The following is a 25,602-nucleotide window of genomic DNA, read 5'->3' on the forward strand; positions in this document are numbered from 1 at the left end:
GTAGTCTCAGTAGTCTAGGAGGGTGGCTGAGATACTGACAGTGCTCCAGGACACTGAATTGGCATTTCTATATGGAAATATTTCCAAGTTTTGACTGATCATTTTTCAATGCTCGATTTTCTCTATGAAAAAAAAAAATTGTATTTTGATGGGAGGGAGAAAAACCTCTTCTACTTCTTGACCCTGTGCAGAAGGGGTTCAGATAAATAAATCTCCTTGGCAGCTGTCCTGTAATCACAGGTTCTGGTTCATCCAGTAAACCCAGCCTCCTGACTGGAAGCCTGCTTCTGGGCCTGACTGTGATCCAACAATTTCCTAAGCAGATGCTCCTTCAATTTATAGATCTCTTTCAACAGTCTGTTAAAGCTCCCTTTCACTAACAGCTGTTTTTTAAACTACAGGGGAAAGGCGCAAGATAAGTGGCTCTTCCTATTGTGCCTGAGGAGCAAGCCGAGGTGGGAGGTCACCTTATTGCCAGGCATGCTGGAACGTGGCCTGTCAATTTGCTCTAGAGGAGATGACTTCCCTTGCAAGCACAAAGCCAGCATGCAAATTCTTCTGACTTTGCTCCTTGAGCATGTGGGGTCCTGGAAACCTCCCTGTCACTCTCTAATCCACTGCACCATTGCACTGAAGGACAGAAGAACCCTTCTTGCCAGTGGAGCTCGTGGGCATGAATAAACCATAAGCCACATGGCTGTACCAGCAGGCTGCTGATGCCGGTAGCGGACAGGACCTGCCAAGCAAGCCTGGTGCCACCGCAGCTCGGTGGCACAGGCAGGACTCCTGACTCCAAGGCAACTGGATCACAGTGTCTCTCAAAATCATCTTGCGGTGCTCCAGTAGGGCATTGCAGGGATTAGTCCATATTTGCGTCGCTGATCGGATAATTTTGGAGGAGAAAACACCTGCTACAGAAAAGCAGGTGCTGTGTAGTTTTGCTCCGTGGCTGTGGATGGACCTTAGGGCAGAGCCTGCAGTCCGAGTCCCATGGCCCCCCCTGTGCAATGGCCTGGTAACAGTTCCTGTTAATGACATGCTGGTCTGGTTCTCAGGACCGCAGTGCTGGAAATGCCTGGGAACAGCAAGATGCTCCTTCTCTCGGAGCCCCAGCACCACCGCAAACTAAATGGGTTAGCATGGCTCCCGCCACTCCGGCTGTGCGTGCACAATTTTGCAATAAGTTCCTCTGACAGTTTGGTATCACCGTAACATCTTGCCATGCTGTCGGATACCTCGCCCAGTAAGAGACGTGCAAGCTCCCCCACACTCATGCAGCACTAATTTGATATTTTAACATACGGTTCTGCTGTGCCTCCCGTGGAGAGCAGCAGGGAGACCCAGGCTAATGTCTTCATCCCGTCAGGATCCAATGTGTCTTGGAAAGGTGTGAGGAAGGCAGAGCACAGATGAAGGCCAGGCGAGATCCCATCTGCCACCCAAATTGGGCAGTAAGAACTGGGGTGCAGTGTTGGACCCCTGCCAGCCCCCTCCAGGCCTGGATGAGGGCTTGGCCAGAGGGGCACACGTGGGGCATGCTCCAGCTCCTGTCTGGAGGGGAACGAGCTGATCAAGTGTGCTCTACTTCACATTCCTCATTACAAAGCCTCCTGGTAATAAAAGATAATGAACTAAATGTCACTTCAAGCCCCGCTGTCTCCTCTTCTCCGTCCTATCTCCTCCTCCTCACAGACTCATCTCTTCTGTCACCTCATGTCTCTATCCTCACCTGAATCCCCAGATTTGGGCTCTTCATTAGGAAATGGGTAATTTAATAGGGATGCCAGTTTAGAAGAGAGCCTCCCTTCCTCCCTCTCAAAAGTTTGAGCCCGAGACCTCTGCTACCCCAGGGGACAGCTACGATGTAGCACACGTGGTCCCCCCACATTGCTGTGAGAAGATGGAGGGTTTTGGAGCTCTTGGTTTGACGCAAGAGCTATGACCTCATGCACAAGACCCTTTATAGCAGCTTCTCATTGCAGCTTGCTGGGCAGGACGGCATCTGCACAGGCCTTCAGCCAGCTGTGGGCACCCACCACACCAGCTCAGACCCTTCTCCTGAGAGCAGTTCAGAGGAGGATGTCAATGCAAGCGCTCCGAATAACCCGCTGGAGAGGGTTCTCCCCCTCTTTCTTCTCCTTGACCCCCTGAAGTAGCCTGGAGTAGCAAAGTCCCCAATTTCGCCATCTCTGAAAGATGCCTGGAGTGCTCTGCACGCCCCAGGGAGCTCCCAGCTATTTGCAGCCATGACAAACTGGGGACACGCTTCCATTTTTATCCCCAATGACGTGGTTTCCTACTTGGGTTTCATAACAGTTCCTGCCAGACTGGTCAGAGTTAAATCTGAGGAAGCTGTAAAACATTTCCTGAAGAATTAGCAAGAAAGATAAAGCAGAAGCAGATAAAACAGCCTCCGGTACACAGCTTCAAAGGAGCACCGAGAACAACGGCTGGACTGTCGAGGAGGGGAGGATTTAGGGCCAGCTCCACCTGGACCACCGTGTCCTACCTCTTCCTCACATCAAAGGATATTTCTCCCCCATGCAGCGTGTAGCCCCCAGTAAAAAAGGCAACAGGGGGTAGGAGGCTGGCTGGGAGACAGAAACTGCCCACAGTACATTAGAGAGAGATCTGACAGACCGGGAAGACGTTATTCAAGGGAGAAAAAGCAAATGTTGTGTGGAACACAAGCTGTTCCTCGTGGCTCAGGGAGGTGGAACAAACTGGACCTGTCTGAGTTCAGGATGGAGGGGTTAAACTTGGCCAAGGGAAAAAACGTGCGGGGTCTCTCTGCTTCCTCTGCACATTGCAGGGATTAATAAGTTGTGCTTTGTTTTAAAGTTGCTGCTTTGCAGGCTTTGCTCTGCCTAACAGTGGGCACAAGCTGCGGCATGCTCAGCCCCCAGGCTGAAGGGCTGCCAGTGGGTGCGAGCTAGCGAGTGGAGGGGTACGGTCACGGCTGGTCGTAGGCGTGCAGATCGGGGTAGAAAGGCATCCAGCACTCCCAGGAGGAGCGGTGGGGAAAGTCAGCCTGGAGCCCTGCCAGGGCCATGTAATCCTATTCTGGGTGGATTATCACACAAAAAGTGGAAGACATAGTCCTGGTTCCCCACTTGCTCACTCCAGTAGATGCTGGGAGGACCCGGACAGGAGCTAGTATGTCTCTTCAGTCCCAGTGCAGAGCAACAAGTGGTCACAGTCTAGGCAAGGGAAGGTTTTCTGGGCTATTTTAAGGTCTGTCAAGGGATTTGCTTCCTTGTCCAAGTATGACCAGGCTGTTAGTGTGAGGCAAGTCCTCCAAACATACACCTGGAGGAATATGGGAAGGCACAGGACACAGGGAGGTGGGAAGAAGAGAGAAGGTGTTGGTGATGGAGCACGTGTTGGGGCTGGTGGTGGATGTTCCTGTTTAGGGCCAAAGGAAGGAGGGAACGGGCTGCAGGAAGAGCAGGTGAGGCTGCAATAATGCTGCAAGGGTCATGGTTGCTTGGGCACAGCTGAGGCCATCCCCCTCTGCCCACTCTCCTGGGGCTCCTGCCCAAGAGGCCATCAGACCTCCCAGCAGGACATGAGCTCCTCAGAGTGTTTCTGTGGAAACCAGACAGTGGCTTTTTTGTTTCCTCCCCTCAGGCTGGACCTGTCCCAGGGGATATTGCAGCCACAGGAACTGTTTTCTCCTCTGCACCGAGTTGCCCTACCAGCTACTGCAAGAAATTGAGAAGAGACAGATGATGTGGGAGAAACAGCTTCATTCCCTGCTCCTTCCCTTTGCAAAGCTCTGTCAAGGATAACAACCCTGTATTTAGTGTAATTTACAGTAACTGTGTTTTAATAGATGTTGTGGGATCCTTAGCCTTATTATGAAAATCCTCTTATGAGCAGCAGCTCCTTTAATAACCTGGGCTGCAGAAAGTGTCTGTCTATTTACATCTATTTGCATGTATTTGCATGCAAGTTGCTAATATAAAAATCTAAAAAGCTCTGACGCCTCCACATTTTTTAAGTCTGCCCATAATCTGAAGGGCTAAGACTTTGACAGCATGATTTTGGTTACATGCATTGCCCCAGTGCTAATGAAGAGGCAGGTCCGGTCCACGAGGAAGCAGGGCTCCTTGTCTGCGCTGGACACTGCCCAACGGGCTTGATTTTGGGAAGATCCGTAAGTGGATCTTTTGAAGCCCCAGCCTTGTGATCAACAGTCCCCCTGAGCTCTGTAAGCGTAAGGATGGTTTACCCAGTTTCTTAGTGCCAGATGGTGAAGTTATGGAAAGTTAAGTTGCTACAGCAAAAAGAAAAATAAAAAAAGAGTGCTGTCAAAACCTGCAGAGCACTTCACCTTGGAAATGGCATGATCATACACCCATGTGTGACTAGGTTGATATCCGGGGAAATGGGAATATGTTGCGAGATCCCAAGGGTTCATTCACAAACCTTACTGATACTGAAAGGGAACTTCTTCCCTGCAAAATCCCAGACAATCTACGGGATAAGATTGCAACTGGTTTGAAAATGGGATTTCCATTGTTTGGGAAATGTTGCCACTTCCCATGGAACCTTATTGTGGTTCAGGAAAAAAGCCTGAATAATAATAATGAAAAAAAAACAGTGAAGCAGGAATTCTGAACATTTTCTATATTGGACATTGCACGGTGGCTTATTTCAACACAGCTACATCATCCAAGTTCAATAATTTCAAAACTTATCATTCTGATGAAGTAAAAATGTGGTTTAGATGATCCTAAACATTGTGATATGAAACCTGAAGTATGAGACAGTGTGAAAGATGATATAATAAAATTGATCAAGAGAAATGAAGCATAACAATAACATAGAAAAAAAATGCAGATTTACTGTCTTGAAACAACAGATTTAGGACACCACTGAAATGAAACAAGACCACTGAAATGAAACAATTCAACTTCCCATAGAAAATGATGTGTAAATTGGCATACTTGCACAATGTTTCAATTCTGCATGAGAAAACTCCAAATTTTAAGCACGACATAAATAATCAGGGCCAAAAGTACATGCCCAGAACTTCCTGCAAACCCACAGCTTTGCATCTAGAATGAATTTGCATCAGAATGAATTTGCATCATGCTGCAGATCTGGAGAGATCTCATCTGCTGCTCTAAGATGAAAAACCCTTTCCCACAACCAAACCAGAACAAAGCACATACCTGAAATCCACTGAAAAAACTCCCATTAATTGCTGGATATTGCTGTAACTCCTCTGAAGTCTAACTGGGAATATCTCGCAGAACAGAGCACGTAGCAGCCCTGCCAACCTTAGTATCCCCATCCTCGTACTGCCCCTTCCTTCTACACCACTGCTAATTTAGCCCTCCACTCATCAGCAGCTGAATTCAACCTGAAAGAGCCATGGATCAATCCCTGTTGACGAGCTCACGGCCCAGGCTCATCACACTTTCTTTCACCTCTCACTTTTGCTCACAAGGAGCACACGAAGTGCAGATGTTCTCATGAGAAAGGCTCTTTCCTCTGAGATTTCTAGTCCTGTTTTTTAGAATCAGGGAGTCTGGACAGTTCAGAGAAGCATCCAGATTTACACATGCTAGTATGAATTAAGTACAGTTTTAGAAACTTGGGGGGATTATCTAGTGATCCAATACTCTTCACCTGGCTCGCAGAAAGATCCTCAGTAGGGTTACTCCCTGCACCTGGCTCCTGCTGTGTTTTTCCTGCAGGTGGACACTTTGCTAGCAAAGCTCAGCCCCAGGGAAATAAAGCAAATGAAATAAAGACGGTGATGTAAGATGCAATAACCACAAACCCAGCAAATTTAAAAATTAAATGTAAAAGGATAGCTCTCATAGAGTCAATATCTCATGGGCAGCATCGCTAATCCCACACATTCAAAAAGTTTGTGTCTACCTTCCAAGTCATCAGAGCTGCTGAAATACCAGGAGAGTTGCAGAGATAATAAAGAGAGGGCTCTCTTTATCTGCTGCCTCAGATACTCAACCTACTATATAGCTGCCCACATGTTCACGCTTTTCTTTACAAAGTCTGGAATAGTCCAGTTTCTTTTAAAATAAAAGCTAAGGCTGCCTGTATTGTGGCTTTGCTTCACATAGGTTTTGTGGCTGGATAGCTTTGTGCTCTAGTAGGTGAGCATAGCAGCCAAGAAACTTTTAGGTAATAAATGTAGTTTTCCATCAACTGGTGATGACAGGATTTTCCCAGAGAGACAACTGTGGAGTTAAAAAAACCCAGCCTGTGCCTCCAGGTTCAGACAAGCTGTGACCATCCAGAACTTGTGCACTGATCCTGCTAACAGGTCTGATAAATGCAAAGGTGAGGGTATTTGGATCATCACTGAGAGCTGGCCCGAGGACTCAGATACCTCTTCTGCCTCTGATACCCAGCATTCAGCCTCTGGCCCCTGCCAGGCTTGGGGAGCCGTCGGGCAGTCCCCGGGGCAGCATCCCACCCTCCCCACGTCTCTCCCCACCCTGCCTCGCATGAGCCATCAACCTGGCACCATTTGGGAATCCGATAAAAGCTGCCATTAGTTTCCTCCCCAAGCCTCTTGAGCCAGCCCATCTCAGTTTTGTTTTCGAGTGTCTCACAGAAACAATATTATGTCCCCATCAATTACCACTATTAGGTTAGTGCCAGCAATCCAGTCCTTGGGGTGGCATCTTTAGTGCTATTAAGAATAAGAAGCAGTATCAGGGTCTCTGCTCATCTTCCCCCCCTTGCAAGTGAAAGCCCTTATTGGAGAGTTCTTTCAATATTTCATTAATTCTCAGACATATGCTCTGGGAATGTCAGAATGTTAGGATCTTCTGGAATGAAGCGATAAACAGAACTGACATGGAATTAAACACTGAATTACCTAGAGAGTCAATATCGTTTATTTGGGTGTATGTTACTATAGCTACAGCCCTTGCAGACGCACCTCCGCCCCCTAACTTTACCAAAAGCAAAAAAAAAAAAAACCAAATGGAAATAAAAATAAAATGTAATAATCTCAGAAAATTTGCATGTCTTCTCTGTTATTGAACGGATGTGCTTGGCATGTACGGCTAGCTGATTTAAGCTAATTATTTTTTGTGTTTATATTTATTGGCTGTGATTAGTTATGCAACAAAGACTATGGGAGAACAAATCATGTCAGTGCAGCTAATTGGAGATAACACAAGCGGTAGCGAAAGCAGTAATTTTTATATTTTACGCATGCAAAGGAGAACTGATCCTGCTGGTTGTAAATCAATAAAGTGCTGTAGAGGTCTCCATCTGAGGATATGAACCAAGGGCTGAAAACCAGCACGCTGTATGAGTTACTCCTGATTTTTTGGGCTCTGTCTGTAAAGTTACTGAAAACCACAGATTTTAGTGGAGAAAAGCTGGGGCTGGGGTCAGAACTGTTCTGGAATAAGGTGTTGCAGAAAATGAGACAGATGGGATTGTGTTCCTTTGGAGTGAAGGCTGGTGTGAGGTTATCTGACCACAAATTTTAGGGCTTTTTAGGAATTGAATATGAACCTCTTCTGCTCACCTTTAGATTAGATAGACTAGAAATGTCTATTTTCACAAACCCTCCAAAGCTCTGCCACTTAGGCCCCAACAGGAGCCCCAGCTCTAGGCAAGGCACAGGGCCTAAAATGAGCCCCTCCGGGAAGCCACCTCCTGTCACAGCTTCTGCCCTTGCTTCCCTTTCAAAAATCTGGGCAGTCATTTGCATCTGCCCGTGACAACCCCAGCATCATGCTCAGTGTCCTCCGCGGTGCCGGCACGTAGCGGCAGTCAAACCCCATCTCTCCAGCACACGCATCCAGCCCCAGCACCGTGCTGCCAACGCGCTTCGCAACCTACGGTGCGTTTCTGTGCCTAGCCCTGCTCTGGAGAAGGGCAGTGCTACCGTCTCCACTTTCCAGTGAGGAATCGGCCTCTCAGAGCATCTAATAACAAGGTTTGTCAAGGTGCTGAGGCACCTACAGATGCAAACAGATGCCTGGTGTTATATCCAGGGTGTCTAATGTGCCCAGTTCATCTTCTTGTCTACAGCGGGATCTGCAGGTGCTCAAATAGCCCTTGAAATCAGACCCTAAGGCTGAGATTCATCTGGCATCTGGCAAGGGAATGGTGAGATGTCACCTCCTGGAGGCACCGAGCTCTTTCCTGTGATCCAGGTGTGATCCACGTGTGACAAATCCAACTCCTGCTGACTCTCTTCATGCTCTGGGCTGACCCAGGGAGCTCAGATGCACCACTCAATGCTCCCACACGTCCTACAAACCACTGAACCTTTGAAGAGGCTTGGAGGCATTTCTCTGGCTGGATTCAGTATCCCCTCTCCTCCCGACAGACACCACCAGCATTTGCACCCTCCCGGTTTCAACGGTGAACAAGAAGCAATCTTGCCCTGTGCTGCCCTTTGTTCCCACCAACGCTGTGTTTGTTTGTTTATTTCTGGAGTGCAGACCCTGCTAATTTATGTTAATTGGAATTGCACAGGTAGTTTTTTTCCCCCTCCATGTCCGCCCGCATCCTGCTGTGAAATCAAGCTGGCTTTATAATCTCCTACAGCAGCCTGCAGCCTGCTGGAACAACAGGAGCCTTAGCATGCAAAGCATGTTGACGAGTTGCCTTGGTTTTCTTCTTTCTTTTTTTTTCCCCTTCCTCATGAGGAAGTTTGCATATTTGGATAGTTTTGAAGGTTTGCTGAGCCACAATTAAAATTCCCTTTTATTTATTTATTTAGCAAGAAACTGCCGTTTACGAGGCTGGCTGCCCATAACAATATGGTTTTCTCCACCCCTTTTGCTGGCTCCCATACACTGTTTTGGGGAATATAAAGCAACAGAAGGCATTTGTGCTCCTTGTGCCTCTGTGCCGGGCGACACTTGTCGTTTGGTCTGTGGTGTGGGTCTAAGTTGCAAGCCCAAGGCGTGGGAGTCAGGGGAGGCTTTGCCTTTAGCTCCTGGGGCAGCGGGGTCTGTCTGTCTTCTTCAAGAAACTGAAACGGCTCTGCTTGTCCTGCTCTTTTTTTTTTCCCCATAGAGCAGATTTGAAGGGGAAACCCTCCGTCCACAGGGATGGCTGTGGATGCACAGGCTGTGAGCTGGGACCGAGGAACTCCTCTCCCAAGAGGCCCCATGGAAGGTGAGAGCACCTGGGGAGGGGGGACCTCTAAGCTCCAGGGACACGCCACCCTACTGCTATTTTAAGAAGCTCAGGAAACACAAATCCCAAGAGTTTGGGGGGCTTTGATTACTAAGAGAGTTTTTAAAAACTGGCTTATATCATCAGATAATTTGTTTTACCTACCAGACATAGCAGGGACTTTTATCTTCCATAGGGAATTAGCCCAGATGCGTATCACTGTAATGGAGATCAGAACTTGACCACAAATATCTCATTAGCTTGAAAAGTTACCTGTTTTATTTCTGTCCAAAGGATATTTTGCTTGGGTGCTTTCATCTTAAAAACACTAACTTCTAGAAAACCAAGCTTTAATGTCATGTGTGATTTTGCTTTCTTTGAGGAGTGGAAAATGCCACACACTGTGGCATATGCACAGGATTGAGTCACAAGGGAAAAAAATAAACAGTCGTCTTTCTTGGTTTGATCTATGTACATCTGTTTCCTGGGAGAGAGGTGAAATGGGATATTTACTTGGGTAAGTATTGTAAGCCAGATGCACTCCACTGTGAAATAAATAAAAAATGATATTAAAATTAACTATGTAAAAGGGATCTGGAGCTGGGCTTTTCATCAGAAACTGGAGGTTTTGTGTATAGCACGTATAACAAGACTATGAATATTCTCATCTCTAAAGTTCCCAAATGAAATGTCAGTCCCATCAGAGATAAAAACAAAACTCCTTGCTTTTAATTAGACTGGGATTTCCCTCTTTGCCTGCTGGGGCTGCTCTACTAATCTTGCTGTTGGCTGTGGTTTGGGGGAAAACCAGAGGTGGGAGGGTAGCTAGCACTCTGGGCTGGCACAGAAAAATCACAGTATATCTCATCCCTTCCTTGCTGCCTGGACAGACGGACACTCACTGTCTGATCCAAGACTTCAGATGCTGCCCCAGCACCTCTATATCACGTCAACAGACACTCGCTCCATGGGTACGCGACATGTGGTCCTCAAGGAAGTCATGACTTCAGAAGGGACTTGCACATTGCTACTAAGAGTAAGCTGTGATTTGATCACCGTCTGAAAGAAGCTGTAGGAGGCGAATGGCCTCCAGCAGATGCATATCTGATGCTAGGAGCTCACTAACCCAGCAGACTGCTTTCAGTAGCTCAAAGATGAATATTAGAAGAATTAAAGTAGGAAATAAATAGCCATGTTTTAACAAGGTGGGTAATTTATCATTACAGGGCTCACTGAGGGATGATGTTCGTTCTCTGTCACCTGGTGTCTTTAAGTCAAGATGGGATGTCTTGCTAAAAGATACATCCTGGTTCAAACCCGTGTTGTTGGGCTCAGAAAAGGAATTGCTCTGCGACATTGTACGGCAGGAAATCAGACTTGATGGTTGTAATTGTGTTCCTATCTGGCCTTAAAATCTATTGATCTGTGAAAATAATTGCCACAGTTTACTGATTTTCCTGAATGTTTGATGGTAGGTAAGAAATACTTCTGTCTCCTGTGGCCTCAGCTGTCCTGAAAGAATTTCGTCTTTCCATTGAGCAGGAATTAGAACAACAAAAAAAAAAGATTCAGCATAACCAAAGAAAATTTTTAAATGGATCTTTGCTTAGCTGTTCGATATATTTTTTTCTGTACTTGCTCAATGGAATCTGGCTGTCAGGACTACTCAGCATCATCCCGTGGGTGGGCCTGGGAATGCTGGTATGCAGAGAAACATGGGCACTTTCCAACTTATTTGACTTAATTGCAAGTCATCACATCACTCTGGCTCAACTGACGTGACTAAAATTGTGGACATATACCAAGCTGTGTCCTAATCAAGGTTGAAGAGTAAAAATAGAAAGTTGTTTTTACTTCACATACGAAGAAAGGCTAGAGCATGTAGAACAGAAGAGGAGATTTTTTTTTTTATTATTTTTTCCAGGAAAGAGTCCTGATCCTTCAAGGCACTCGGCTCCGTGAGGTGCTGCTATGGGAGCTGAGTGTGCCCACACCGTGCTGCAGCTTCTAACGCCTGGCACAACGCGCTCAGAACAGAGCAAGCTGGGTGCATTTTCTGAGTGTAAGTGCTACATAAATGGTGCAGAGACCTTGTACGGGGCTGTAAGTACAAGGTAAGTGTTTCTCTCTATACAACAGGCAACGCCTCTTAACACACTGAAATACGCTCGTTTGTATTTGGCATTTTAAAAGGAGAGCCGTTCTCCTCCTGTGCACCGAGCCTGCTCCTTCCTCTTGCCGAGACCTGCGTGTTTTGTCTTCCCAGTTATCACTGTGGAAACTCAAACATGATATTAGTTTAATTAGAGATCAACTCCTTTTATGGAATGCAAATACCCTATCCGACTAAATCCCCCTTCTGAAGTTGGCAGATGCAAATTAAATCCTGTGCACTGAAGTGTAATTTGGCTTTGAACACTCTTAAAGGCCCTCAGTGATTCAGTGGGTAGAGGGGAATTAGTCTTAAGCTGCATTTGTTGCTTTCTCCTCCCTTAATTTGTGTATATGAATGCTACTGAAGCAATATTGAATATAAACAAATTGCCAAGTGCCACACATGAATGAAAGCCAAGGTTTTACTCTTAGTTTTTGGAGCTGTAAATAACATAGGTTCAGTCTACTTGAAATAATGGTAAATAATGGGCCATCTGCCACGTCACCTCCCATCAGGTCCTCAGTGACCAGCAGGCTTGGAACAGCCAAGTGGTCCCTCCTGCAGTCACACAAGGGCAGCAGCGCTGGCCCAGGGCGTTTCTGAGCACTCCAAGAGCCCCCTTTTTCAGTGAAATGCTTTTCTTCAGCTGTTAGGTCCCAGGCCTGATGGGTGACTTTGGAATCCCCATCCCACTTGGAGAACCCTTGAAGCTCTCCCTACTGATGCACTAAGCTGGTTCCTCCAGACACCATCCGTCTCTGGTGGGCCTCAATGAAAATTGCACTATTTTTGTCTAGGATTACAAAAAGAGGTATCACACTGAGGATCTGCAGGAGACTCTTAGGAGCTCACATAGCGCATTGTTTCTCAGCTTCTTTAAATTAACAGACAACACAGACATTTTGCAAAAACAATCTATGACAATCTTCTAGTATTGCCACAATGGTTTTCACATATAGCCAGCTAACAGCTACCACTTTGAGTGCCCCCTTTTATTTTCCTTCACTGCATTTACTTGGAAGTAGATGTCTATGATTTTGTGTGCCAAATACCATAATGTGAGTCTGATCACATTATATCAGTCTGATCAATCCTTTTACTCCATACATTGCAATTTAAGCAAGAGGTTTTAAGCCACCCCCAACAGATTAATTCCAGACCATAGTCAGCATTTTTCTTCATTGCCCTTAGATCAGACAGCGATCTAGCCCAAGTATTTTTGCTTCACTGTAATGTTTCTACAGCTTTTATTTTAGAGTATCTGTTTCCTCCCATGTTCTTCCTGTCTCTGATGATTTATTCTTGGGTCTGAATTCAAAGTATATGTTCATCTCACCAGCAGGCGTATTACCACACTGCACAAATTGCTTGTGTCCCACACTCACCAAATGGCTTTCATCCAGCACCTTCAGGTTTTTTTTATAAGAAGTGATTTTAAAGCCTCCCATGTGCTATTTTGTAGAAATGAATCCAACAGGAGAATCTGTAGGTAACAGGCACTTCAATTCCTGTTCCTGGTTTTCTGCTGAACATTTTAACAACTGAGCTAGTAAGTGCCTTTCAATTATGTGCTTGTTGCAGACACTCCCTGCTTATGTTTTATAACAATGATTTTGGATCAAGAGGTTTGCAGCTAAAGGGATAAACATTTAGCCCAGATAAGCAGATTTGTAGAAATTATTGTTATCCAGAGCTGGTTTGATTCATTAGGAGCCAGCAGTGGACAGCTCTTGAAATCCGACGGGGATATATTTATCCCTCCAAAGTGAAATCTGCTAAGGGATGAGTCTGAATTATGTTATATTCATAATAGCATTTCCTTCTGTTATTTAATATGGCAAAAAAAACATGTGAGAGAAGTTATTTTCTCCACCAGTCTCCCTGACCTCAACAAAGACCTGAAACACACTTGCAGCGAGATTTTTGGGTCCTCCCAGCAGCAGAAATGGGGTAGCAAGGATTCGGAACCAAAGTGCAATGAGATCCTGGACATTAACTTGTGTGGGTTGTAGGGATGGGCAACAGGAAAAGAGCCGCATAAATTAGTAGGTGGTACTGATCCCAAACCACTGATATTCTCAGTGCGTTATGGTAACAAGCATTTTGCTGCAACCTGCATTTGCACAGAGACTTCTTTGACCCTAGAGATGGACTCACCGTATCTTGTTTGGAGACTTCCACCTTTTCTATTCTGAGCTAGGAGCTTTTCTTGTTTATATTTATTTCTGTCTCTCTCTCTCTCTCTCTGTCTTGCTCTACCCTCTACCTCCTTTCCTTCCTTCTGTTTTCATGAGCAATTTTTTTTTGCATAGAGGAACGTTATTTTGGGAGAGGGGTGATTATTTGCCTGTCCTATGCAGTAGGGTACCCAGCTCCCTGGGCAGAAGGTCATCTAGAAAGACCTCATACATCATGCTGTTCCCATCTTTTAATCTATGAATCGGCCAGGGGAGAAGGCCACTGACATAAAGCACAGACAAGAGTGGGCAGCAAAGCATGCACTTGTCACAGAATTAGTGCCAGAAATATACGGGCAATCAATCAAAGTTATGGCATGCTCTCCTTGTGGGTAGTTGATATATAATACCCCCAATCAATAACTAAAGAGGGGGGAGAGAAGAAAGGGATTTGATTTAATATTTGCCTAGGCTTTGTAGAAAAGTAAGATTTATTGCAACATAAAAAAAACAAATTTAGCCTCTAGCTTAATAGCCAATTGGTCCCTGTGATATTGCTGGAATCATATTTACTGTGCATCCTAATACAAAGACATTAATATCCGTATACCTGCTCAGCCATGTCATGCTGGATATTAGCCAGTGTGAAGCATACATCTGGTCTTGACTTGTGAATAGCTTGCTTAAGGAAACATTTTCTTTATTGCATTTAACATTTTGAATCTGTAAGAGGTTTGCAAACTACCATCGATATTAGCAAGGAGATCTCAGGACCTGATTTGCCTTGGCCCTGTATTACTGGGTCTGCATGTATCAGACTGAATTAAAGGCAGGGCTGCAAAATGCACCTGGTAGGTCCAGAACTGGCAATAACCATTGGATGTTTCTGCTTGCCCTTTGCTGTTGTATTTGAGACATTAAACTATGAAATCACGCAAGACATTTCTTTTTCTTTTGCTTTCCTGGATCCCTTAGATCCAGGCCCCTCCTGTTCTGGAGGGCTTTGGTCCATGTGATGTAGCTCATGGGGATCTGCACAAGCTCCACACCCAGGGCACATATGTTGCCACAACTCCTCTCCAGATACTGCATGGAAGGATGCTACAGTAAGAGAAGGCAAATGATCCAGTTCAAAATAAAACTGTCTTCAAAAGGTTGGGCAGAGCCTTGCAGAAGTTTTATATGTTGTGCCTTTTTATGCATGATCAACTAAGGCTGGGAAAAAAACAAGCATAGCCTTTAGCTGCAGCTACTAATCCTTGTTCCTGGCCAAAAAAGCAATGAAAAACTGTAAATGTTAGTGAATTCAGACCTTAGTCATGGCAAATCCTGACACAGAACACAGTAACAGGTGGTTTGATGCTGATTTCAGCAATTACAGTATTTAGCCAGAAGCCTAACTGCCCTCATAGTCATGTTTGCTTTCAGATCAGTGCGAGACTCTACTTCGACCCTTATCCGAATTCTCAGTAGATTAGCTGATTCTGCAGAATTTGACCAGAATGCACAGTTCTGAGCTTTTTGGTACTTTTCAGTGCCAGTCAGGTCAAAGCAAAGAAAAAGGTGACAACCCTGAGGGTATTGCGACACTCGTATTGGCAATATCCATCACAATTCCAACAAAAATGTGTGGGGAGAGCAGCAGTATGCATTCCTATTTTGCAAGAAAATCAACAACCACCATCCCCTCAGCCCTCTATCTTCCATGGACATTTCAGATTCTTCTAAAAACCTCAGAAGTCTGGCTCAGAGAAAGGAATAGGCTCACGTATGGAGGAAAATTCTCAGATTCATGACACATGCACTCAGTTCACAGAAGTATTCTTGCAAGATCCAAATATATCCTCCCTCCTTGCACAGGACACAAGAGCGATAAGTGAATTTTGCTTAACAGTTGACCTTTTGAACCAGTACGCCTTGCATAATGGGAAGACTAATGTCCTCCAGCTTAGGAATCACTCCATGTGTGACCTGAGCTATGGAGAAAATCATCTAAATAATTCCTGTGATATCTCCTGGCCTTCAACTCCATTGCCCACATTATTCATTGGTCTGAAATTTATGTCATCAATTTGCGGTAAAGTGCAAGGTGAGTGCAGACCATCAGGGTTCTCATTTAACAGCTTTTTATACCAAATTTGTAGAAGTGCAGGTAAAAAGGCAAAAGGCAGAGCAATGGCATCTCAGACAAAATCTGTGCCTCGGCTGGAATTTCACAGACTATTTACTCTTAGTCCGTGAGCAAGAAACAAATATATCCACAACAGGAAAGTTACTGAAGACACTTCAAAAATAAACATGATGTGTGTCACCATGGGCCACTGATAGATCCTTCATGACAAGAAAAATCAGCTCATTTTTCCTCCCAGCAAATGTCAGATGTTTTAGGAATGGTTTGTTCTGCTGATTATTTCCGTTAAATGAGTCCTATTATAATTATGAAGTCTGCGATCTAGACTTAATGCCTGGCTCAAATCTCCCCAGTCTTTGAAAAAATTTGATCTCAGTCTTGGCATGAACCGTTGTGTTCAGTCTCCTAAAAATTCAACTCCGGGTAGACAAAGCTCCATAAATGTTCCTGAGGTCAGAAATGAATGCATATTTATTGCAACAATAGCTGTATTACCAGCCATTCACAGCTCCAAGAGCAAAACACAGGAGTTTCTTCGGAAATAAAACCAAACAGATGTCTCCAATGAACACAGTTATCGTATCGGCAGAATATTTCTTTCAGTAATCTCCCTAGTAATTAATTTTTCTGTTATCACGAAAGCTATTTCAGAGACTGGGAAGAAAAAACCCTGCTTTTCTCACCGGCCTCCATGCCGATCCCGGGATCGCAGCCCGTCTCACGCAAAGGCGGCTTCCGAATAGAGAAGTCACTTGAGACACCGCTCCTCTGCCATTCACCGGCAGAGGCCGGCAGCCCCCATTGTCTTCCTGCAGAGCGAGAGATAACAATGCATTTTTTCCCTCATAAAAGCGAGTTCAAAAAAGCATTTACCTGTAACAACAAAAGCAAGCGGGTAAATAAGAAGAAAGCACACGTGGTGTTTAGGATAACATGCAATTAAAGGATTAAAAATTCATACATTTCGATGGGAAACGGCATTGAAATTGCTGAGCCGTTAATGACTTTGAATGAAAGGGGGGCTTATCTCTTCACTCAACCGGAGTGTTCAGAACCAAGATAGACCTTTTATCATTTTTAATTGTTTCATTCATGGCACGCCGGAGATGTGTGCCTGCCAGAGAAGTTTTTGTTATTTCAGTGACTGAAGGAAACTTTTCTAACCCTGCTGCTATTGCCTTGGGTGGTGGAGCTGCCTGGGGAGGGTGAGGCAAGGGGAGGAAGACCACGGATGTGCATCAGCCTTTCTAGCTTTTTGCCCCACCCCTGTCTTTCTTCAAGAGCTGGGTGGAGGTGTGTGAGCACAGTCCACAGCCCAGTCTCATATAGAAAGAGCCGGATCTGGAGATGTTTAGTCCTAATAGGATGGTACCAATCCTCCTGTATTCTAAGTTCACTTGGCTGAGCCCTTCAGTTGCCATAGGGCTTTTACTGGGAGAAAATCACCCTTCTCAACAGAGCCAGCACTAAACCAAAACCATTTCTGGTCCCCACATAAAGGCTTGAATAAGATTTACGGGACGCAAGGCCTTCTGCTGAATGACTATCACCCTTCCGACACTACTTTTTAAACACATCTGTTATTTTTAGAAAGACAGACAGACAATCAGCTAGCTAGGTGGACAGGCATAAATAGATATACTGGAGAAAGAGAAATTCATACCAGCATCTTGCTGTCTATCTCTCTTTATGAAGCAGTGTTTTAAACTTCAGTCTTTTCAAAGCCATAAAGACAAGATGACTGATTGGTTTTTTTAAAGCGAGCTGAGAGTCCCATCTGATCCCACAAATGGCTAGAGTGGAGCTCGAAGAAGAACTTCAGCTATTGGGAGAATTGCAACAGAATCGTAATTGGACGACAGCCAGTTCACAATTACACATGAGGCTGAGGTCTGATAGATGCAACACAAGACATTGGCAATGGAGAGCTCTATTTTCATCATGTTAGAAAAGTGGCCTGATTTTTCTCATTTCTGGAAGATGACGGGCACCCTTGATTTATAATTTGGCCATTCAGTTTGTAGGACTTGATGATTCTTTCTTTTATAATTGTGACCAAAAATGGCAAAAAGGATTTTGCTTACAATATTCAAAGACACAAAACAAACAAAAAAACAAGAAATCATCTAATGAAAGGGATCAATCAGTAATAATTATAGCCTGAAAGACGAAAACTTTGGGAAGCAATGGAGGTATGAAAGGAGGAAATTGGAACGAGTTTTCTGAGCTTAACATCTGGTCAGATATATATTCTCCAATAAGCATCAGATAAATTTGTCTCTTTACAGGGGACGAGAATTACCAGCGATGGTGTTTGCCGTGGGTTCCCTCAGTGCCCAATGTGCAACATGCAGAGGGTCATTCCTACAGCTACAGTGCTGCCTTTTGTCCTGTTTGGAGGGCTTTAAGTGTGATTTTAGTGGCCTTTTTCCCCCTTATTTTAATCTTGTGCTGTTGGTATGGATGAATGAGTTCCAGAACTATGTAAATCTATGTAAATAAGTGTTGTCTTACCAAACACAAAAGAGTTATACCAGCTTTTCCCAGCAATAGACCTTTCTCTCCAGCTCAGCATTGTGAAGGGCACAACTGAGACCTGGTAGCTCTGACCTGTGCTCCCACCAGAAGTGTCTGCAAGCTCTTGATTTATTAAGCTCATCCCACAGAAAAACTTAAAATTTAGGTATGCACTTAAGATTAGTAGTGCCACTTTGAAATGGGACCATCATGGTTGTAACTTCTGTGACTGCTGTAATAAAGACCATTTGTCTTTGCTGAAGTTTAACATGCAGATGTAGCATGTCTCTGTTATTTCTCCATTTGCAACAGGAAAATACCAAGAGGTGAATTTTTTAAAATTACTTTTTTATTGGCATTTTCATTTTTTAAACATAAACATCATCTGGTTCACATTACTCAGTCAGCCACACAGGAAATGGTAATAAGTTTTGTTGATACTATTTTTCTCTGAGGGATTAACAAGGATAATATTTATATACGTATTAAGAGATTGGTGCATACCCTCAGGCAGCGGCAAAGAGAATAAGAAATATCAGCAGTATCAAAACAAGTTGCAGGTGGCTGGCCGCTATTGCGTTTCAGGGGTACCAAGGGCACAGAGAGGACATCACTTTGCGTACTGGCACTGGATTACTCTAAGCTAAGTCATCTTGTGCCGCTCACAGAAAGGGGACAATTTTCCAAGAGAGATTCCAACACTTATCTATCTGATCGGCTATCGTGCGCTCAAGATTTGGGGCCAAATCTAGCAGCTGTATTTCAGCAGTGAGAATAAGGGAGAAACTGCCCTCTAAAGAAAATACCAGATTTCTTATACCCTAATTCTCCATTAGTCTGATCTGGTACATGTTTATGATGATGAAAATCAGTGTTGTGGTACTGTTTGGGGATCCCAACTCCAGCCAAAGGCCCTTTTGCAGGGTATGACCCACACAGCCTGCAGCATACACCCACCCTTCAGGGTGCAACTTTGGCACTTAACCGAACCATCTAAATTAAGAAGCAAATCAGTCCTGTTGGCCTCTGTAGTCAATAGCAAGAGATGGGTATCTTCAGACAGCATCAGACTACTTGAGGACCCCAGTTGGCATCTGTAGGGCATCCTTCTGTTTTCACCAGCTGAGGAGGAAACATCGGGCGGGATTTATCTCACTACATGTTAGTAATGTGGTATCCAAACCTGAAATAGTTGTGCAGGTCCTGCCTGCATCTCCTTTTACTGCAGAGAGATCCTACACAAAGCATATACCTCCAATCATTTATGATCAGGGAGAAACTTGGTTCACTTGTAACCAAAGAGAGGGAATAAAGGGGATGGGGTGAGTAACGGCATGAGTGGGGGTACAACGTGCTGGAGTTCACACAAGGGCAGGAGCCCGTCACATGCTGACCCCATCTCCTGAATCTCTGTCCTGTGGCCGCTCTAGTGAAACATGAGAAGATAATCGTAAGATGATATTCAGATTATAACCATACATGCTGAAAATATTTTGCTCTTTTGCACACCCATTTGACGCCAGACCTCTAACAATTTTATGTTGCTCTGTCCTTCCAGTTCCTCCACAAGCGACAGCCTCTTCAATCCACACTAGGTCTGTGTAGGATGGAGAGCAGTGAAGGAAAGAAACCTTGTGGCATTAGAGATGGGAGGGAAAAAGGCAAGCTGTGATTGATGCCTGTAATACCAACCACACAAATCACAGAGCTCCGTGAAACTCCTATAATTTAAGGGAGAAATAAGAAGTGAAACATTATGCCCATGTCACATATGATGGCTCTTGGAATAAGACAAACACCGTGCAATCAGTTTAGACGGCAGGACACAGAAGAGAGGCCACACACTGAGATTATAAATACTATGGACCCAAAATTGTCCATTCCCAGGTGCGGGCATCCGGCATGACAGCACCAATCTGAAGCAGACTGCAGCATCTACTCTAGGAGATTCCTCAGAGAATACAGTGAAAGGCAAAGCATCTCGCGCTGATTTAATAGCTTTGAAATGTTTTCCATTCTTCCTGTACAAAGATTTTGTCTGAGCCAACCTCCTTTCAGGTCAACAGGACATAAACTTTGTGACTGACTTTAATGAGATTTTGTTCATGCTCTGAAGAGTAGAGCCTGCACTGAGTAAAGCTTGAATGCTCCTAATTCCCATTTACTCTTTCTTGAAATGTAGGTCTAGCCCCTTGAGAGGACTTGCTGACCCTGTGCTGAGTGGCTCCCTGGCCAGTGAAATTTTGGATAGAAAAGGGTACAACTGTCCTGGTCCCATCTGTAGTGCCTGGACACCCACGTGCCTCCCAGATGAGGTCCTGCAGGAGGAGAAAAGCTTTATTTGTAACTCCTAGTAGACCTAAACCCAAGTTTTGCCGTGTTTGTCAGCAGCCTCTCAAAGCATTTAAGCAGAATATTGTCCCCTCTCCCATACTGTGTGCAAAGAGAAGCCTCACACAGAAATACAGCTTCTAGGAGGTGGATATAGGACGGGCTCTTCCTCTTCTTCCAGTGCAGTGGTGCGGGCATGGGAGAGGAGGCATTGAGCTAACGTGGGAAACCTTTCCGTGGATCCAGGCTGGGGTGGAGGGAGGCAGACGCAGGAGAGCTGTCACTGCCGTGAGGCAGGCACGGGGAGATGCTGCTCAGCAGATCCCCGGTGCTCGGCCGAGGAGGTGAGCTGTGCTCTCCCCGGCTCCCTCCGTGCACCGTGCCACCCTTGCTCTGCGGGGCGCAGGGGGGACGCGGATCAGCTCTCAGCGATGGTGCTGCAGAGTTACCGTGCAAACGCCCTTGCAGGCGGCAGCCGGAGTGTGCCTGGAAGGAGGATGGAGTAACGGTTGTATTAGGGCCTCGGGGGTTGGCTGCTATATCTGTTAATCAACTTTATGAAAACCTTTGGGGTCAAAAGAGTAATAAAATAACGGAGGACAAGCCCGTGCTGCCTCTTTGCACTTTCCACCTTTCTAGTCATTTTATCCTTCCTTCCCACAAAATCAGCTCGCTTTGGCCTGACCTTGTAATGTGACAGCTCTGTTCAGCCTGGCAAAATTAAGATGATTTGTCCCCCTTCATGTTACTGCATTTGCTTTCACTGTGCTCCTCCAATCTGTTTGCTTCAAGCTCAGGGCTCCCTAATTGTATTCCAATGGAGACAAACCTCATGATTAAAACTCAAACGCGAGCCTGTCCAGGCTCCAGCAGCACAGGCGTCAGGGACCCTGAAATTGCAAACTCAATCTTTCTGATGGATTTAATTCGGGGATCTGTTTTGTCACCCTTGTGTTGGGTGCAACAGCAACCCCCGCCCTGCCTGCCCCTCCTTCTCTTACTCCCCCTGGCAATTTCCTCATTGCTTAAAAATATTCAGTGAGGCTACATCAAAGCGAATATTGAGACTTGTATTATTGTTGCCAGGGGTGACATTAGATGAGAATTATATGAAACAGTAAGGGCGCTGGAGTATAATCCATTTGACATTTGGAACATGTTCCCAGTGCTCTGTGCTCCTCGAAACATTCACACAACAGAACTGTCTTCATTTTCATCACAATATTTGTGTGCGTGAGTAGATTTATCTCTCTTTATTTCTCTGCCTGGTCATTCTCTGCAAGGCCAACAAAAAGAAAAACCTCACTTCTGGGGCTGCTGCCCTGTCCAAGTATCATTTTTGCTTGTTTATACCCAGAAGACAAGGGGGGAAGTAAATTGCTATCAGCATAAGGCTGGTCCAGACATCGGACCAGTGCTCATTGCTGTTGTGCAAAGCCATCAAGCTCTAACCTTTCCACTGCTGTGCCTGCACGTTCTGGGCCAAGGTTTGAATTTCTGGGACCCCCTGGGAAGTAAAGTCGAAGAAGCCCACGTGAAGCACTTTTAGTTCAGAACTGCACCAGAACGGCAGACGCAGACGGTGAAGAAGTGTTCGTGACTGATCGGTTCCTGCTCTCCTTCCTCTGGCAAACTGCCATGAAGGAGCTCACGTTGGGTCCCAGCACATGAAGAGGGCATGTACCTACGAAGTTGACTGCCTGCTAACACGGTCTCATGCTGCTCAGGCACTGAGCCCACCCGCTGAACGGCTTGGTCAGCCAGCTCGGGCGCAGCGTGGCACAACATGGTGCTGTGACTTTTGGCCTCTCTGGACCACAGCCAGATTTTGCTTCTACCACCCAGGCTGTAAGATGTGCACAAGCACATGAAAGCATGGCCACAAAGTAGAACCCAAATTCCTCTGAATTTCCAAAGACTTCAGAAAAAGTTTTCATCTTCATGGCCAGAGCACATCTAGGAGGAAGTATTTTAGACTGTGATTCTCGCTTGCATCTCTGTTATCCCAGGAATTTGCAAAGGAGCCGGCGCAGGTCACAAGCCTTGTTCCCACTGGGTGATGGTGATGTGGGCACCTAGCCTTGCTCCCTGCTGAAGTCCACCTTAATAGTTGCTCTTTCTCCAGCATTACATACAAAGACTAACATTTTTAGGAATAAAAGCCTGGCCTCCTGAAAAGCATCATCACTGAGATCAACTGGTCCCAAACTGCAACCAGTGAATCAGCTCAAATATTCATGTATCCACACAAATACATGAATAGACACACCAGCACACACACAGAAGCTCCTCCTCCACAAACTCAACATCCATATTCCAAGTAATTATCTCAATTACAGATTCAACAGGATCATCTCATTTGCTTGCTAGATTCCCCATGCACAATATCCTTCCACTCAAAGAGCCCTCTCTGCCATATGCTCATCCCCTGCCCGACGCACTGGCTCGCAGCTGAACTGTTATTCCTTATGACCACAGAGCAATTTAGCTGTGAAATTACCCTGTACAGCAGTGGATCACTTTTCATCTGGAAAATGTGCAATATTGCATCTTAAAGAGATACAGTACAGAATATATAGCATGGGCTGGATTTTGCAGAGGTTTTAAAGCACTTGGGGTTACTGTTAATTTTGATGAGAACTGTAGGCTTTCGGTACTTGTGATGTTTGAGAGAGCGAAAAATGTGGGCAAAGTCAGAGCGGTCAGAGCAGGCAAATTTACATTCCAAGATTACAACAGCAAAGTCTTCAGCATAACTGCATTAAAAATGTGTTTATCCCATATAATATCTATGCTTTATATTATTTTCACTTTAGAAATCATTATCTTGCCCTCTGAGCCGCATGTTGTGAATTATTTCCTATGAGAACGGTGCATCTAGGCTGGAGATTCAGCCCAGGTTCGTTTAAAGTCTCCCAAAGGTTCATGAGCTTCTTTGAGTGTCTGAGCTGATTTGTAGGGCTGATGTGAACACAGGTGAGACTCATTGGCCTCTGCTTGAGATTCTGGGCTCGTTCTTGCTCAAATCACAAAGCGAAGCTTACGGAACATGCACCTTCCTAAACTGCCAATGAATCAAATGTTTGTAAAAAATTTTGCAAAATGAAACAGCGAGAGATCCCCACAGACTGTCCCTGCACTGATGATGTTTCCATCCTGGAAGACAGGAGTGGAAATGATTTTGCTGCAGGTTCCCACCATTGAAGGACTGGAAACCACAGACTCGGTTATTCAGGCTGTGTTTTACCTTGCTGCAAATGTTGGTTCTGCATGTGGTTTTATCAGCAGGGCTTGGGGAATTATGGTCCCTGTTTTCCCTCCCCAGGAGCACTGGCTGCTGTGGTCCCTCTGACCGGGTCTGGCAGGCATCCACACAGGCACTAACTTCTGGGTTGCTTCTGACCAAGAAGGGGAAGATGTATCCGACCTGATTTATGAATGAGCTCCTACACAGGCTAACAAGAAAATGAAAGCTGCTCAGATGGCAAAAGTATGCAAAAGAACACAATGGCAAAATAAAAAGTCCTTTGGAACAAAAGGATTAATGCTTTCTGTTTTGGTAACTGCGTATGACAACTTGAAAATGTTAAAATTTTTCTATCAATATGGAGATGTGTTGACATGGCTCCTTTCCCACGAACAGTCCCAGAATGACAAATCAGTGCTTCTCCATGGCAGAAGTCAGGAATGTCCTCTTCTGCTCATAACCACTGACTCCACTGGCTTCCCCAACATTGTTTTCCGTACACCTTGGCCCTTTTCATGATGAGCGATGCTACAGGGTATTAAGTTCTCCTCCTGGGTAGTGGGAATAGAGCCAAACAGTGCACCGTACTGGCAGGAAATATTTGATGGGATCCGTTACACTTCTCTCTATCAAAAAGGATGCTGAAGGGGACTAGCTCCCGCTTCAACATCCAACCTCTCGGTCCTTGGGCAACTGCCCACGCGCTGCCCTCTGTCCAGCTGCAGCCGACAGCCAGAGAACAACGAAAGGAAAGATTTTCCCATTGAAAAGTGCATGTTGAGCTTTTTACTTGGCATTTATGGAAATGACTCCAGAAGATACAGGGCAGGGCAAAGGCTGACTTTCTAAGGGGAGATTAGCAGGAGCAGCTCCATTCCTTGCCTGCCTTTACCCAAAGTCCCGGTTCTGAAACCTTTGTACTGTCCTTTTAACTAAGTATGAAGATAATTAAATTTTGCAGTGTGGTTACACCTCAGTAAATATTGTCTATAAAAATCAATTGGCATTTACTGTACTTAATGTATAATAACGATTCTTATAAATCTAAATTATCCTTATAAATCTAAATTAAATGCCTAGGTTTAAATGTATTTAGGACATTTAATTAATAAAGTGTTACCAAATAACCATTACTAATCTGTTTACTTCAAGCCTGCTTTCCATTTCCAAAGGATTTATTTCTCAGCAGTGTGTGTGGGAGGGTATAAGTGAAAGTATGTGAAAGGGTTTTAAAAAGCTGCTGCAGGTACCAGAAATGTTCAGAGATTGCCCAGGAAATTCCCCCATCTTTTCCCCCACAGAGAAATGCTGATGTGCTGGAACCAGAACATTTCAAAGGACAAGGTCCATTTTGACCCATCTGTAATTTTAAGTGTTCAAAAAGTTTTGAAGTCTGAAACATCCTGTTTTGACATTTTCCTAATTAAAAGCTCTGATTTTCTGTTTAGGCTGATTTTCCAATTCAAAATTTAGCTTAACTTACAAAGAGGAAAAACAATTAAGGATGAAAAGGTCAAAATCAAAAAGAATTAATCTAAATAAACCCTTTAGATTAGACATAAACATTATATGGATTACCCCTTTGTGAAAAACACGGATTTTTACTTTTTTCCCTGGAACTTCTCTTGACATTGCCCTTCATCAAGGTCTGAAGGGCAAAGGGGCTCACCTGAGGTCCATCAAGGCGCCTGTGACAGGCGAGGACTTGAGGTTACGGCCAGCTCTGCTGTTTTATGTTGAAAAAACCCAGATTCTGGTCAACCTGGAGTATGTCGTGAGCTAGTGCTGAGTTCATTCACTTCAGCTTGCTGGTCCCCTTCCCCCACTTCAAATTCCCTTATCAAAACATTGTGATGTTTTATTTTGAAATGGGATTTTATTACTCAACATCTTTCTAGGCAATTGAACAACA

The 25,602-nt window shown here is 44.9% G+C and overlaps 1 long non-coding RNA gene across 1 annotated transcript; it reads left to right on the forward strand.

Moving 5' to 3' along the window:
* Positions 1–9,033: 9,033 nt before the first annotated feature.
* On the forward strand, positions 9,034–24,025 carry LOC142419319 (uncharacterized). Its single transcript, XR_012778537.1, has 4 exons — positions 9,034–9,132; positions 9,515–9,649; positions 11,057–11,194; positions 23,769–24,025. It is a non-coding gene; the product is annotated as an uncharacterized LOC142419319 (long non-coding RNA).
* The last annotated feature ends 1,577 nt before the right edge of the window (positions 24,026–25,602 follow it).

Source organism: Mycteria americana, chromosome 21 (genome assembly GCF_035582795.1).
Source record: "Mycteria americana isolate JAX WOST 10 ecotype Jacksonville Zoo and Gardens chromosome 21, USCA_MyAme_1.0, whole genome shotgun sequence".
Lineage (NCBI taxonomy): Eukaryota > Metazoa > Chordata > Aves > Ciconiiformes > Ciconiidae > Mycteria > Mycteria americana.